This window comes from Caretta caretta, chromosome 14, assembly GCF_965140235.1.
Source record: "Caretta caretta isolate rCarCar2 chromosome 14, rCarCar1.hap1, whole genome shotgun sequence".
NCBI classification, from domain to species: domain Eukaryota; kingdom Metazoa; phylum Chordata; order Testudines; family Cheloniidae; genus Caretta; species Caretta caretta.
Genome location: NC_134219.1, coordinates 34,192,442 through 34,197,970, shown reverse-complemented (window position 1 = coordinate 34,197,970; position 5,529 = coordinate 34,192,442). Strand labels below are relative to the sequence as shown.

The 5,529-nt window shown below is 51.5% G+C and overlaps 1 long non-coding RNA gene across 1 annotated transcript; it reads right to left on the bottom strand.

Annotated features, from left to right (window-relative positions):
- Positions 1–651: 651 nt before the first annotated feature.
- Positions 652–4,607, bottom strand: LOC142068911 (uncharacterized). Its single transcript, XR_012664801.1, has 2 exons — positions 4,355–4,607; positions 652–2,586 (listed from the first exon to the last, which is right to left on the bottom strand). It is a non-coding gene; the product is annotated as an uncharacterized LOC142068911 (long non-coding RNA).
- Between the last annotated feature and the right edge of the window lie 922 nt (positions 4,608–5,529).

Genomic DNA, 5,529 nt, shown 5'->3' with positions numbered 1-5,529 from the left:
TGGCGGGGAGGATAATTTTACCATGATTCAAAGGGCTACTTAGGCTCCTGAAAACTCTAGTGTTTTGGCAGATAACTTAGCAAAGAGCTGACAGGACCACTTGCCAGACTGCTTTCCGGGGAAGACAGCTATAAGAATGGATCCAGGGAATGGTTCTGTATCTCTGAGCTGTTTGGACACTTTCAGGGAACACTCCAGGTGCAAGACAGAGATCCCCAAAGTTATCCTGGGGAACCCTGAGAGACTTATGGAAAACTAGCAGATACCACATCTCTGCAGACACTTTGCACTGACAAACTTGGACTGTCCGAACCTGTTCATGTATTTTACCTGCTTTAACCTCTCAAGAACTTTCATCTATAAAAGAAAGAAAATTAAATAAATGATGTAGTTACACCGATATAGGGCCGTAGCCTAAACCCGACCTCAGAGTTGTCCCATTGAAATGGAATTATCACAGCAGTCATTAAAGTGAAACATGCATGTAAGGGTTTCCAGGGCCGAGATTAAGGCCACAGCACAGGAGAGGGGCAGACGCAAGAAGAGAAGAGCTGTGCAAAAACTGAAATACCACTTGGAACCTGGCCCAAACAATGCATCATGACAAATAAACTCCTCTTGTTTTGCAGTAATAGAGCTGGTTCAAAATGGTTTTACACTCACAATGCAACCTTTTAATTAGAAATGCCACTTTGGATTACATTGATCATTTGGAAAAAGTTCCCTTTTTAAAAAAAACATTTTGGATTTCTCTGCCCACTTGAGAGAGAACGTGGAGTTTTTCCCACCAAAACTAAACAGAAATTTGATCATTAAAAACATTTGCAAATAAGTTAGAAGAATATCGGGGTGGGGCGGGAAGTGGTTTCTTCTTCAATTTTCATGACCGTCTCCACCCCCGCTATTTTTGACCAGTTCTAATTATGAATAAATGTCTGTCTGTCCATGAATGATAAATATGTCTGCTTCTGAAACATTTACAAACAACGGCTCTCATCAGGAGCCCTGAGGTCACATTACGCAGAGAAACACCCAGGCCTGCGGGGTTCACATTCACAAAGCCATAAACCGCCCCAGGATGGGAATGTCACACACAACACAGCGTGAGTGGCCCGGGTTGGTGAGGTGCATGTTTTGCTGTTGCTGGCAAATTGTGCTTTTGTGAGGTGAGGGGCGGGGGGGAGTTATATTTGAAAGGAGTTCTTCATCCTCTCCCACTCTCAGCCAGGGGTGCCGGAACAGGGGAGACCAGGGCCCACCACTTTTTACTGGCCATAAGTGTGAGCGACTGGATGAGGGGGGACAGATGGGAGCCGGGGGGGGGCGGTGTTTTGGGGGCAAGGGGGGGCATGAAGTGGCAGCTCAGAGAGAAAGGCGGCATGAGGGGTGGCCTCGGAAAGGGGCGGTTTGAGGGGGCCGGACCTCGAGGAGAAGGGGTGGCACAGGGGCTGGGCCACAGTTTGGGTGACAGCAGCCCCCCTCCCCCTTTTAGGAAGCTTTTGCCCATCTTGCCCTCATCTCAAATCAATTTGTTACAGTAGGAAAACTTTGAGCAACAAGGAGACTCAAAGACCCACAATATAACCGCTAAAATCCTCACCCACCCCTAGAGCTGGGCAAACAGAATTTTTTGGTCGCTGACAATTCCAAAAAAAAGAGATGGAAAAAAACTGGTTTCAGGTTGAACAAAAGTAACGTTTTTCCAAATTTTTGATGAACGAAAAAGCTTTAAAAAACAAAAACAAAAAGACCCAGGAACATTTCCAGGGTGGTAACTTTTTGAATTTTTTTTAAAAAACTAAAGGACATTTTTAAACAAAAAAATTGTTTCAAACTGAAAAATCAAAATGGTTTGTTTGGAAAGTGTCTAAACGAAATGCTTTGACTTTTTAACAACTGAGGGGAGGGGCTGGATGTGAACAATTCAGCAGAATGCATATGAATTCGCAAACTGCTGAACCTAAAATAGGTTTAGATGAAAGTTTCGCCCAGTTTAGTCCCCACCATTGAGGGGCATCGTAGGAGGGATCAGCTCTTCTAGCTGGTTTCCCAGACCAAGTCTGTCTCCATTTAATGGGTCCCTCCCCCCCACTCCGGTTAAGGGTTGCCAATTTTAATTGGACCTATTCCTGAAGATTTTATCACGACATAATCTTTAATTAAAAATTAATCTTTAATTCCTGCAGACTCCCGGTCATCCTGGAGGATTGGCAATGCTACTCCAGTTTCCTGGACCACACCCGTGTCCCCACCTAATGGATCCCTTCCTCTGGGTTCCTGGGTGAAGCGTCTGTCCGCCATTAGCAGGTCTCCTTCCCCATTCTCCAGGGCTGGGTCTCGATTCCTGTTTCTAATTCCCTGGGCCTAGTCCCCGTCCCTGTCAGACACTGCGGTGAGCTCAGATTCCTGTGAATCCTGCAGACTTCCAGGCTGCTGGGAGGGATGAGTCAGCAGCTTCCTGAAGACGAGTTGCGAGTAGGCAAACACTTTCCCTCTACCTTTCCAAAACCCACATAGGTACATAGACCAGCACCCCTACCACCCCCACCACTCCACGCACCATGAGATGATTCCAGGACGCTGGCTCTGAAAAAAAAGAGAGAGAAAGGCCCCATGACTAAGGGAGTCCGTTAAATCATCCCACTGCTGCCATGAGGATCCCAGAAGATGAAGACGTTCCTGGGATACAGTAAGAGCTGAGTTGGGTCGTGTGCACATGGTCACCACTCAGAGTAGCGGGAATGAGATCTCCAGGCTCATTATCCCCATCGGCCAACGTGACGGAGGGAGAAAGGTGAGCCCGGCAAAGCAGCCCCTGTTCCAGAGTCTGGGAACTGTGATTTTTAAGATGCTCCAGGATGGGGTCCCTCAGGTCTTAAGGTTAGAGGGGAAGGTTATGATCATGTACTCCATCGTCTCCTGAAGCGTGGGGAAGGGCTAGCCATGGTGGGAAGAGTGGGGTTTGAAGACGAGTACATGAAAATGGTGGGGTGGGGTCGCTAACACATTGCTGGTGGGTGAGGGGCACGATCGGTTTCTTTGCCTTGAGGAGGGGGCTCAGCTTTTAAAAGTTTTGGGAACAATAATTTAGTCTGACCCCTGGCATAACCCAGGCCAGAGAATGTGGCCTACTGATTCCTGCACCCAGTCCAGTGATTTATGGCACTGACTTGGCATTGAGAGGGATTTTATCATACGCTGAAATCCAGCTGCAGAAGGGAAAGGGCATTAGAAGCTGAAAGACCCCAGAAGTGGCTCTGGTTTTCTACTCAAAATAACCACCCAGGGCTGATTTTCCCCAGCCCAGCACCTTGCAGTCATGCACCCAGCGCCTAGTGACTTCGGTGTGCAGGCAGGCTCCCAAATCCAGACAGTGGCACTTCACATCCCCATTGCCCTGGCGTCAGGGACTGCCCTGAGCTCCCATCCTGCAAACACGTACGCACCTGAGCCCTCCCACTGCGATCCAAGGCTACTCCTACGGATGGAGTTAAACACATGGCTAAAGCGTTTGCAGAGGTTCCAAAGAGCTGAGGCTCCGTGTAAAAGGAACATTACTCCAGTTATTCCAATTTTGGGTTGATGAGATGCTCCTGCCCGCCCCTCCTCCCCCCCTTCACAGCTGAGTCTCCCACCCAGTGGAATTCTCCAAGGAACTTCCCATTCCAAGAGACAGAGGTGCCTGAAGTGGCCATTAGCCTCTTAAGTCTCTTTGGGAATCCAGCTCTAACCGTTCATCGGGACAAGTCCTCAGCTCCCTGCAGCTGTCCCGTTACCCAGGTTGCACGGTGCAGGTTTTCTCTCACCCATCAGACTTGGTTTTTTAAGGAAAGCTGAGATGCAGGAGATCAAGGTGGCGCTTCCAATGAACAAGTACCAGGTCACCCACCCCATGGGATTCAGCCTCGTATGGTCCTTGCTCCAGACCCCCTAACTCTGTGGTTCTCAAGCAGGGGTACAGGTATCCCTGGGTACACAGAGCTCTTCCGAGGAGTAGGTCAACTCATCTAGATATTGGCCTCGTTTTACAACGGGCTACATAAAAAGCACTAGCGAAGTCAGTGCAAACTAAAATTTCAGACAGACACTGACTTGTTTATACTGTTCTATACGCCACACACGGACATGTAAGTACAATACTTATTTCCAAAGGGTTTATTTTATAATTGTATGGTACAAATGAGAGTCAGCAATTTTTCAGCAATAGTGGCTGTGGCAACATTTGTATTTTTAGGTCTGATTTTCGAAGCAAGTCGTTTTTAAGTCAGGAGAAACTTGGGGTACGCAAGACAAATCAGACTCCTGAAAGGGCTGCAGTGGTCTGGAAAGGTTGAGAGCCACTTCCCTAACTCACCTTACAGCCTGGGACGTCTTCTCGACTGACGCTCCGCAGGAAAGTTAGAGATGAAGGAGAACACCAGAGCCCAGCTTCCCATTAGCGGGAGGGGGAGGAAAGACTCACCCATGGGCCTTTCCTTATTACAGGGACCCACAGTGACACGGACTCTCTCTCACTCTGCAGCTTCTCAGGCTCTGCTGATGGGAACAGCTGCGGGTGGATAAAAGGCAGCCAGGTTCGGTCTGAGACGTGTGCCGCGGAGCTCAGATGGATCTGCCAGAAAGAAGCGGCCGTGATAGAAACAGTGCAACTGAGGATCCACATTTGTGTAGCTGTAATGTGAAGTACCCCCCTGTTCAGTCTCCTGGGTAGGGCCCTACCAAATTCACCCATCCAGTTTGGTAAATTTCATGGTCACGAGATTTTTAAAAGTCTTTCCCGGGCTGGAGGGGAGGGGCCCTCTGTCCCCCCTCTCCCTTCCCCCCCTTTCCTGGGCTGGGGGGGCCCTCTGTCCCCCCTCTCCCTTCCCCCCCTTTCCCAGGCTGGGGGGGGCCCTATGTCAACCCTCTCCCTTCCCCCGCTTTCCCAGGCTGGGGGGGGCCCTATGTCAACCCTCTCCCTTCCCCCGCTTTCTCGGGCTGGGTGGGGGGCCTGTGTCCCCCCTTCTCCCTTCCCCCCTTTAATGGGCTCGGGGGGGACCTGTGCCCCCCTCCCTTCCCCCCTTTCCCAGGCTGTGGAGGGCCCTGTGTCCCCCTTCCCCCCCTTTCCCAGGATGGGGGGGCCTCTGTCCCCCTTCCCCCATTTCCCGGGCTTCGGGGGGTCCCTCTGTCCCTCCTCTCCCTTCCCCCCCTTTCCCAGGCTGGGGGGGGGCCCTCTGTCAACCCTCTCCCTTCCCCGGCTTTCCTGGGCTGGGGGATGGGCCCTCTGTCCCCCCTCTCCCTTCCCCCACTTTCCCGAGCTGGGGAGGGGCCCCGTGACCCCCTCTCCCTTTCCCAGCTTTCTCAGGCTGGGCGGGGGCCCTGTGTTCCCCCTTCTCCCTTCCCCCCCTTTCATGGGCTTGGGGGGGGCCTGAGTCCCCCCTCTCCCTTCCCCCCCTTTCCCAGGCTGTGGAGGGCCCTGTGTGCCCCTTCCCCCCCTTTCCCGGGATGGGGGGGCCCTGTGTCCCCCCCTCCCTTCCCCCCCTTTCCCAG